The sequence below is a fragment of the Pan paniscus genome, chromosome X (assembly GCF_029289425.2).
Source record: "Pan paniscus chromosome X, NHGRI_mPanPan1-v2.0_pri, whole genome shotgun sequence".
NCBI classification, from domain to species: domain Eukaryota; kingdom Metazoa; phylum Chordata; class Mammalia; order Primates; family Hominidae; genus Pan; species Pan paniscus.
Window position 1 is genome coordinate 77,665,644 of NC_073272.2, and position 11,723 is coordinate 77,677,366.

Sequence of the window (11,723 nt, forward strand, 5' to 3'; positions counted from 1 at the left end):
GCTATGAGGCTTGGAGATACTATAATCCATTATTTTAAGCTAATGACAACACTGTTTGCATAAACAAGCAAAAAAAACCCGACTAATACTGTATGCCTTAATTTTATACCTCCACTTTTTAACATTTTATTGTTTCTATATATATTTTATTGTACTGTCTGAGTCTTGAAAAGTCATTGCAGTTATTATTTTTGGATTGGTTCATTGTTTAGTCTTTCTACTTAAGATAAGAGTAGTTACACAAAACAGTTACAGTGTTATAATGTTCTGTGTTTTTCTTTGTACTTACTATTACCAGTGAGTTTTGTACCTTCAGATGATTACTTATATCTCATTAATGTCCTTTTTTTCTGATTGAAGTACTCCCTTTAGCATTTCTTATAGGACAAGTCTGATATTAATGAAATCCCTCAGCTTTTGTTTTTCTGGGAAAATCTATTTCTCATTCATGTTTGAAGGATATTTTCACCAAACGTACTATTCTAGGGTAAACATTTTTTTTTTCCTTCAGCACTTTAAATATGTCATGCCACTCTCTCGGCCTTAAGGTTTCCACTGAAAAGTCTGCTGCCTGATGTATTGAAGGTCCATTTAATTTTAATTGTTTCTGTTTTCTTGCTGCTTTTAAAATTTTGTCTTTATCCTTCATCTTTGGGAGTTTGATAGTAAATGCTTTGAGGGAATCTTCTTTGAGTTAAATCTGCTTGGTATTCTATAACCTTGTTTTTGGATATTGATATATTTCTTTAGGTTTGCGAAGTTCTCTGTTATTATCCCTTTGAATAAACTTTCTACCCCTATGTCTTTCTCTACCTCTGCTTTAAGGCCAATAACTCTTAGATTTGCCCTTTTGAGGCCATTTTCTATATCCTATAGGCATGCTTTATTGTTTTTTATTATTTTTTCTTTTGTCTTGTGTGTATTTTGAAATAGCCTGTCTTCAAGATCACTAATTCTTTCTTCTGTTTGAGCAATTCTGCTATTAATGGACTCTGATGCATTCTTCAGTATGCCAATTGCATTTTTCAACTCCAGCAATTCTGCTTGATTCTTTTTAATTATTTCAATCTCTTTGTTAAATATATCTGATACAATTCTGCATTCCTTCTCTGTGTTATCTTGAATTTTTTTGAGTTTCCTCAACACAGATATTTTGAATTCTCTGTCTGAAAGATTACATATATATTCCTCCAGGATTGATTCTTGGTGCCTTATTTAGTTCATTTGGTAAGGCTATGCTTTCCTGAATATTGTTGGTGCTAGTAGATATTCTTTGGTGTCTGGGCATTAAGGAGTTAGGTCTTTATTGTAGTCTTCACTGTCTGGGGTTATTTGTAGCTGTCCTTCTTGGGGAGGCTTTTCAGATATTTGAAAGAACTTCAGTGTTGTGATCTAAGCTATATCTTCTTTAGGGGGCACTCCAAGCTCAGTAATGCTGTGGTTTTTGCAAACTCATAGAGGTACTGCCTTGATGGTCTTGCATAAGATCTGAGCGAATTCTCTGGATTGCCAGGCAGAGACCCTTGTTCTCTTCCCTTACTATCTCCCAAACATACTGAGTCTCTCTCTCTGTTCTGAGCCACCTAAAGCTGGGGATGGAGTGACACAAGCACCCCTGTGGCCAACACTACTTTGACTGCTTTGGGTCAGACCTGAGGTCAGCACAGCACTGCGTCTTCCCCAAGGCCTGCTGTGACCACTCCGTCGCTACTGCTTATGTTCCCTCCAGGCCCTGGGACTCTACAATCAGCAGGTGGCAAAGCAAGTGAGGCCTGTATTCTTTCCTTCAGGGCAGCAAGGTTCCTCAGGCCCCAGTTGGGTCTGGAAGTGCTGTCTAGGGGCCAGGGACAACAATCAAATATCTTAGATATCTACCTGTTGTTTTACTGTATTGCGGCTGAGCTGGCACTCAAACCACAAGATGCAGTCCTTTCCACTCTTCCCTCCCCTTTGCAAAGGAAGATGAGCCCCACCCAGTAGCTACTGCCACCCTAGGCCATGAGGAGTATTGTCAGGCTGTAGCCGATGTTCTCTTAAGCCCCAAGGTCTAAGTCAGCCTGTGGTGAATGCTGCCTGGCTTGGGACTGCCCAGGCTTGCCCCTTCAGGGCAGTGGTTTTCCCTCTGGGCCAGGGAATGTCCAGAAATGTCATCGAAGAGTTAAGTCCTGGAATCAGAGCCCCAAGTGCCTGCTTGGTGCTCTACCACCCCCCTGTGGCTGTTCTGGTACCTAAGCCCCCTTACTTTTCTTTCTGCTTTTCTCAAGCAGAAGGAATTTTTCCTGGTAACCACCACAGCTGGTAATGTGCTGGGTTCCATGTGAATCCAGCAAATCTCAGAGGCTCACTGAAGGCCCTTGATGTAGTACCTGGGTATTGCTGCTGGTTATTCAGGGCCCAAGGGCTCTTCAGTTAGCAAGTGATAAATGCTGCCAGGACTGGGTCGTTTCCTTCAAAGCAGTAGGTTCCCTTCTAGAAATGTCATCTGGGAGCTAGGGTCTCAAACAGAGGTCTCACAACTCAGACTGGTGCCCTATCCTGCTGTGACTGAGCTGGTTTCCTAGATGCAAGACAAAGTCCTCCCTACTCTTCCCTCTCCTCTCCTTAAGTGGAATGAAGAGATCTCTTTTGGAGCCTCAAGCTGTGCAGCCTGGGGTTAGGGGAGGGGTGATCCCAGCACTCCCTTGGCTGCCCCAGCTGGTGTTTCGGTATGACACATCGTGCCCCCTCATTCCACTGCCTTTAGGCCTAGTTCAAGACTAGGGCTGCCTAAGAGTTGCAGTCCTTATGGCCTAGACAGTCTTTCAAGTTTACTTGGAGACACGGAGTGCTGTAGCCCTCGGTGGCAAGGTTTGCAAGCACTCAAGATGGGATCGCTGGGACTGGCAATTCCCCTCTGGCTAGGGTTGGTTTAAATGCTCGCTCTGTGGGCAGGTGTCATCTAAGTTTGATTCAGGTTTCCTTTCTACTCTAACAGGATGGCACTGAGTCCAGTGCCTCACAATTGCTGTGCTCTGCCTCCCCCACCTCCCAGAGATGCTCTCCACACCATGCTTTTGCTACCGGGGTGGGGGAGGGGTGGCGTTATAGATCCAGGACTGTTTTTCCTATCTCTTCAGTACGTCTTTCAGTAATACGAAGTTAAAACAAGGTACTAGGAGTGCTTATCTAATTTTTGGTTCTTATGAAGGTGTTGTTTTCTGTGTAGATAGTTGTTAATTTTGTGTTTTTGCAGACTGGGGGGGATGGCCCGTGGAGCTTTCTCTTCCCCCATCTTACTCTGCCTCGACTTATCAAGAAAAGGAATTTATATTTTACAGTCATGGAGGCAAAGAAGTCCAAGATTGACAAGCTACATCTGGTGAGGGCCTTCTTGCAGGCAGGAACTCCCTGAAGAGTTCCAAGGTGGCACAGGGCAGCACGTGGCAAGGGGGCTTACTGTGCTAGCATGCTAGCTCAGGTCTCTCTTCTTTCTCTTACAAAGCCACCAGTTCCCCTCCCATGATAACTCATAACCCATTAATTTATTAATTCATGAATGGATTAATCCATTCTTGAGGGTAGAGCCTACATGATCCAATCACCTCTTAAAGGCCTCACCTCTCAATACTGCCACATTGGGGATTAAGTTTCAACATGAGTTTTGGAAGTGACGTTCAGACCACAGCAGTATGCATCTCTAAAATACAAGGACATTTCCTCACATAATCACAATACTATTATCATACCTAAATTAACAGCAATCCCTTAATATCATCTAAAACCTAGTCATATGCATACTTCCCCAATAGCCTCTAAATGTCTTTAATGCACTCAGCATGAAAACATGTACTAGAATATAAAATATTAGAGTGTGTTGCATGTAGAAAGGGTAAGCATTATTTCTTGAAAATGTGTGTGTGTGTGTGTGTGTGTGTGTGTACTGGATTGCAAAACTAAAATGTTTTCTGTTTGTTTTTTGCTGTGGGACATGGTAAAAAAAAGTTGGAAACTTTTATGTAGATGGTGAAAGTATCTATAAAGTCAAAAACAAAAGCAAGATGTTCAATAACACTGCTTCTTGTCAACATTTTCTTGGAGGTTCCAGTCAATGTGAAAGAGAAAGAAAAATGTATAAATATTATAAAGAAAGAGACAAAACTGTCATTGTTTGCAAACAATATAATTTTCTTCTAGAAAATCTGAGAGTATACATATAGCCGAAAAGCTTTGTCTTATTGTTTTTGAAAGTAATGTTGGCCGGGCGTGGTGGCTCACACCTGTAATCCCAGTACTTTGGGAGGCCGAGGCGGGTGGATCACCTGAGGTCATGAGTTTGAAACCAGCCTGGCCAACATGGTGAAACTCTGTCTCTATTAAAAATACAAATATTAGCAGGGCATGACGGTGCATGCCAGTAATCTCAGCTACTTGGGAGGCAGAGGCAGGAGAATCACTTGAATCCGGGAGGTAAAGGTTGGAGTGAGCCGAGATCATGCCACTGCACTCCAGCCTGGGCAACAGAGCAAAACTCTGTCTGAAAAAAAAAATAAATAAAAAGAAAGTACTGTCAAAAATTTAATTCCCATTTGTTCAGTCATTCACATCCATATCCAAATTTTCTTCCACATGCAGTTCACAGTTATCTCTAGATTGGTGAGTGGGACAGGATTGTTTGGTTTTGATGAAACTCACAGGAAAATGAGACAGCATCGGCTGGGTGTGGTGGCTCATGCCTGTAATCCCAGCACTTTGGGAGGCTGAAGAGAGAGGGTTGCTTGCAGCCAGGAGCTCAAGATCAGCCTGGGCAATAGTGCGAGACCCCGTCTCTACAAAATTAAAAAGTTAGCTGACTGTGGTGGTGTGTGCCTATAGCCCTTGGTACTCGGGACGCTGAGGCAGGAAAATGGCTTGAGCCTGGAGGATGGCTTGAGCCCAGGGGTTCCAGGATGCTGTGAACTATGATGATGCCACTGTACTCCAGAATGGGCAACAGGGCGAGACACTGTCTCTCCAAAGAAAACAAACAAACAAAAAAACAAAGAAAAGAAAAGAAGATGAGATAGCATCTGTTTAGATATAATGCCCTAGCATTGTTTATGTTTCGTTGTGTGTTCTTTCTGTTTTTCTGCTATACTTCTGTTCATCCTTTATTTTATTTTAGAGACAAAGTCTCACTCTTTCGTCCATGCTGGAGTGCAGTAGTGCGATCATAGCTCACTGCATCCTCAAACTCCTGGGATCAAGCAATCCTTCTGCTTCAGGTTCCTGAGTCACTGGACTACAGAAGTGCACCATCACACTCAGCCTCCATCTTTTATTTTTAACCTTTCGATTGATGTATACATACATAAAAGCAAACATATTGTAAGCTGATGAAATTCCAGAAACTGAAAACACCCATGTAATGGGCAGCCAATCAGCAAACAGAACATTGTTAGCACCCAGAAGCCTCCTTGTGTCCCTTTCAGTCATTACTTGCTCCTCAACTCCCCAAATAATTAAAATAAATTTAACAGATTTAAAGTGATGGCAACAAGAGGAATTATTATAAACAGAATCATACTCTAAGCACACTTGCTATAACGCAAAAAATCTTTTGTAATTCGAGTAAACACTTACCTCTTATCATCTGAGCTTTGATATATATTTGGTTTTGTTAAAGCAGAGCACATTTTAAAATATATTCCACAGCCAAAATGATATTTGTTTTGCATTATTTGATAGCTTGAATTATCTAACATTGCTCACCTCCATTGGTAAAAGTACTTAAATTACATATATTTAATTTATTGTCCTTTATGTTTAATGATAACATGGCTAATAGTGAGAGAAATGTGATGTGGTGGATGGTTCAGTGTATGACCACTAATTATTTTAATACTATGCATATGTGAACATTATCCTTTAGTTTGTAACCATAATAGTAGATTCTGCTGGAATTTGTGAGTATGTCTTATAACCAAAAGAGGGTCTGGCTGCTTGATGGTTGCAGTAAGAAGTTAAAATAACAGGAGCCAGGTATGATAAAAAGAGAGTGAATTTTATTATCCGTTGCCAGCGAGGGGGAAAGTGGCTGGAATCCTTTCCAAAAATTGCCAATTTCCAATTTCTGGAGAGATGGCAAGGGTTTAAGAAGAGGGGCTTGGAATGCAAGAGAGGAAGGGGGCTAGGAGGTGCCAAATTGTGTGACTTGCTCTGATGGCTTATCTTGAATTATTGTTCCATGGCACCATTGTGGACCTGACAGGTTACAAATCAATCACATTCAATCTTGCAGTCAGTCCAGAGGGAACTCCGGTCTTGAAGTAATCTTCTGCTGGGGAGAGAATCCTGGAGGTGCCTGTTTCCTGTCAGGATTCAGTCCTTGAAGCTTCTCAGGAAATATATGACCAGGTAAGTGAGCCAGTGTGAACTTAACAAGCATCCAGGTAAATAAATATGCATAAGGCATGGGAGCATAAGGTGGGAAAGGGGAGGAAGTGGAATTTTAAAGCACATCCCCAGGCTGTATTTCAAGGAAAAAGAAAACACTTCTGTAGTTTATGTCAAAGCTATGTCTTGGGACTGGGGGGAAAGAAGAAAAGAAAAAAAAGTTTTAAAACATGGTTTGAAGCTAAGCTGCTCTATTACACACTGATATAATTTTTGCAAAGCCAGTTTCAATTCCTTCATCTTATGATTAGGCCAGTGTCTGTGCAAACTTGCCTTACTTTAAACTGTTCTTAAAATGTTTATTTTGCCCTCTCTGTTTTCATTTGTGTTAATTCCAGTCTTCGATCATGAGCTATTTGGCTACCCCACTCTCATTGGGGAATTAGGCATGTCCCAGGGTTGATCCCTTGAGAAACTGCCTGACAGAAAAAATAAATTTATTTGCAGTGAGAAATATAACTGTCATGGCCAGTAGATACCAGAAAGTTGCAGTTTGCGAGGCTTATTGTGCATTAGATTCACCTGGGGTACTTAAGAAGTTTTATAACTTCCCTTTAAGTGCATTACATTGTTGTTCCATTTGGAATTTCACAGGACATATGATTTAATAAACCTAGGTGAGGCCGGGAGCGGTGGCTCACGCCTGTAATCCCAGCACTTTGGGAGGCTGAGGCGGGTGGATCACGAGGTCAGGAGTTCGAGACCAGCCTGTCCAACATGGTGATACCCTGTCTCTACTAAAAATACAAAAATTAGCTGGGCATGGTGGCAGGTGCCTGTAATCCCAGCTGCTTGGGAGGCTGAGGCAGGAGAATCGTTTGAACCCAGGAGGCGGAGGTTGCAGTGAGCCAAGATCGTGCCATTGCACTCCAGCCTAGGCAACAAGAGCAAAACACCGTCTCAAAACAAAAACAAACAAAACAAATAAATAAACAAAACACTAAACCTAGGTGGGGCTTGGACATCTGTGTGGCAAGCTACATGGAACTAGGCTGTTTTTGTAATGGCTCCTCCATGACCAGGTCTGTACCTTGTCATTTCCCAGACTCTCATGCTTCATCCCCTTCCCTAAACCCCCATTACTGTTACTCTCCCAAGCCTGCCCTCTTCTGATACTATTCATTGCACTATTCCTTTTAGCCTTTATTTCAGCATGAAAACTTAATAACTTATTGTTCACATTTCAGAACTCTAGTTAACTAGTTAATGCATAATAAGGTATTACTGGGTGGTAACTGCCTAATATGATAACTCCCCAATTCACTATTTAGCCAGAGCATTCCAACCTTTTACTCAATCATTGCCTTAAAGGGTAACATTTGTATCCTTGGTAGTTCAGTGCAGAAAATCTGAGCAAGGCAGCTACTTAGCCATCATTATGAATTCTCTCTACACATCTAGCTGTCTTTGCACATGTCCCAGAGGCTAAGTGATTCAACAAAAGCTCATTGCATTTTGTGATCTCATTGTTGATGATCTCTGCCATTTTACTATGTGGTCTAAAGTGACTGCACATGAAACCATACTTGATGACAAGAAAAGGGACAGAAAGAAGTCTCATCTACCACCATAGAGAATGCTAAACCCATCAACTTCTGTATGAATTTCTACTGTTGTTTCATGGTATCTGGATTCTCTAGCCAGTTTACAGCCCAAAGACATGCCATTTTTCTTGATTTCCTTTTCTGTAGGTTCACTGGGGGCACACTGGTATTCCGTGAGTTGTTTAAGTAGCAGCGACTACTGATAGCTTTGGCCTCTCAGAAAATCTTGGGCTTTCCTAATGTAGCTTATGGATGATCTTGTTTGTCTAACCCCGATTTCTTTTTAAGTTACTTATTTTGAATAAGTAATACATTAACATGGTTCAAAAAACAAACTAACAAGATTTACATTTAGAACCCCCATACCTACTCCTGTCCCCATCTAACTTACACTTCCTACTCCCATAAATAACAATGTTATTCATTTCTTATATATCCTTTCAGTGTTTCTTCTTCTTTTTTATTGTAGAGACAGGGGTCTTTGTATGTTGCCCAGGGTGGTCTCGAACTCCTTGCCTCCAGCGATTATCCGGCTTTGGCCTCCTAAAGGGCTGGGATACAGTCGTGAGCCACTGTGTCCTGCCAGTGTTTCGTTATGCAAACACAAGCCAAGAAGCCATATACATACAAATATATATATATATATTTGTAGAGACAGGAGACAGGGTTTCTCTCTGCCACCCAGACCAGAGTGTAGTGGCGCCATCACAGCTTACTGCAGCCTTGATATGGAATGAGCTCCCTCATTCTTAAGCTTCATATAGTACAGTATTCTATTGTATTCATGTACCATAGTTTAACTAGTCCTTTATTGACAAACACTTGGGATTTTTCCTGTCCTTTGCTATGACAAATGAGAAAATGTACATACAGAAATACATAAAGTCCAGATCTATCCTTACATTAGATTCACAGAAATGGAACTGCTGGCTCAAAGGGTAAATCTATTAGATCTTTGTGTCACTCAGAGTTTGCCTGCCGTATGTGTGAAGAAGAGATCAAACTTTATCTTTTCTATATAGCTATGCAGTTGTCTCAAGACCATTGATTTAAAATAAAAGTCCATTATTACCCCACTGATTTGACTCGGTACTAATTTTCTACATGCATTTGGTTCTATTTATAGACTTTCTATTCTGTCCCATTGGTCTTTCTACTCATGTTCCAGTGACTCAATGTGTGCTTTTTTCATTTTGCAAGGTTAGCTCACCATAGTTTTATTAGGGAGGGGACTGGTACTGTAACAAAGATTGTACACAAGTAGTTTAAACAAGATAGAAGTTGATTTCTCTGTCATGTTAACAGTATAGAGGTGAGTGGTCCAGGGCTGGTGAGGAAGCACTACCATCACTGAGGCCAAGGTGGCTGCCCCAGCTTCTGCCATCTCCCAGTCAGCAGAAGGCAGAAAAGGGCCTAAAGACAGCATGAACTTTCCTTTTTAGGGTCACTATGTGGAAATGGCTTATATCAGTTGCCCAGAACTTGCTCACATGGTCACTCCAAGCCACAAGGAAGATGGAGAAATGTAGTCTCTTGTTGGAGAGCCATGTGTTTGATTAAAATTTAGGAGTTCTATTAGTAAAGAAAGGGAAAATGGTCTCTGTTACAATGGTGACCTGATGGTAAAGACCCCAATGTAGAAGGTATTGGGGCATTGTAACGTAAATAATGGCATAAACTTTCCTCCAGGAATTCACAATAGAGGATTGGTGCAGAGGAGTCTAGGATTCATATAGGCTCTACCTCTTACCTTCACATTTGTGGGATTCTCTTTGATTAGAATTGTATTTACTATTTTTAGAGCTCTTGCATGCTCTTTCTCTTTTTCTGTATATGTTGCTGTATGTGTGCATTTTTTTTTCTTTTCTCACTGCTTTACTCACATGTCCCTGGAGGTATCAATCTATTTCTGAGGCAACTATTGGGGCTTGTTAATGAATTAATTGGCAAAAAGAAGCCTCTCAGGGAACAAAAGCCCGACCCTGTTTATACCTCTGAACTTCCTATCTCCCTTCCTTTGATATCTCCCTTGAATGTGATAAAGAATAGACAATTTAAGTGGGACTTTTATATTTACAGAAGACTACACTTATATATAAAAGGGGATCTGGGTAATAGATAACTAAACTAAAGGATAGGAAAAAGCCACAAAAAGAAAGATCCTATAGCCTTAGAGAGACCATATGATTTATCACCTAAACTGGGATACTTTAAGGAGTTTAAGGAGGCTGGGCGTGGTGGCTCATGCCTGTAGTCCTAGCTACTTGGGAGACTGAGGCAGGAGGATCCCTTGAACCCCAGAGGTTGAGCCTGATTGCAGTGAGCTGATTGCTGGACTGCACTCCAGCCTGGAAGACAGAGCGAGGTCCTGTCTTTAAAACAAGCAAACAAACAACCCTCCCCGCTCCCTCCAAAAAAAATAACCACAAGCAGATTTTTTTGGGGCATACACATATTTTGATCAGTTTCTTACCTATATCTGTCTCTAATACCATGTCACTGGTATTTTTCTGAAAAATGTATTTTTTTTCAATATGGTCTTATTAAGTTTTTTCATAAAATTGCCTGCAATCTGTCTCCCAGTTGCATTTTATGGTTAACAAATTTAACATTACAGATATCTTCAACTGATTTTTCTCCATAGATCATGTCGACCTAAAAGGAAGAAGTGTAGGCAAAATATGGAAAGGTCATTTGGGCCACGGTTGAGAACTGCAGCCTGGGACACACTTCCAGGTTGCCTTGAAGAGTACTCTGGAGAACAATGGGGAGGTTCAAATTTTTTAAGAAAAAAGGATGAATCAGGAGTGGGGGTGATTGCAAAGTTGTTTGTCAAGAATTCTCATTGGTTTAAAGAAATAACATTGGGCTGGGTGTGGTGGCTCACACCTGTAATCCTAGCAATTTGGGAGGCCGAATCGGGCAGATCATTTGAGGTCAGGAGTTCGAGACCAGCCTGGCCAACAGGGTGAAACTACGTCTCTACTAAAAATACAAAAATTAGCTGGGCGTGGTGGCATGCACCTGTAATCCCAGCTACTCAGGAGGCTGAGGCATGAGAACTGCTTGAACCCGGGAGGCGGAGGTTGCAGTGAGCCGAGATTGTGTCCCTGCACTCCAGCCTGGGCAACAGAGTGAGACTCCGTCTCAAAAGAAAAAAAAAAAAAAGCCAACAAGGGTGTCTCTCTAGAGCAAACTAGAAAGATGGAATCTCCTATATACATCATAATCTAATCATGGGAGTTATATCTCATCACTTCTGCCACATTCTATTGGTTAGAAGCCAGTCATAGTTCCAGCTCACATTCAAGGGGAGGAAATTATAGAAAGATGTGAACACTAGAGGGCAGAGATCATGGGCACCATCTTAGAATTGGGAAATGGCTCTGAGATTGAGATTTGTGTGCAGGTGGATCACTGGGGGTTGCTTCTGGGAACAAGTCCTGTAAAGGAGTAAGGAAATCAGATTTGGATAGAAAAAGGAGAAGTTTCAATAGAGGCTTCAGCCAACCCCACAGACAGTTCTGAAGCAGAGCTGGTCCTTTAGAGACGTCCTGAAATGAAGCAAAGAAGCCAGGCCTTTGGAACGGCATTAAGCAATCACTAATGGATGCCCCTGGGAAGTCGGTATAACCTTAGGCAAGGCAGCTTCCTTCAACAGAGGGCAGTTTCTGGGGAGAAACTCAGCTGTGAGCTGTCAGCAACTAATACTCCCAGCAGCTAATAATAAGTGCCTCAGTTCTGAAAGAGGGAATCTGAGTGATATAT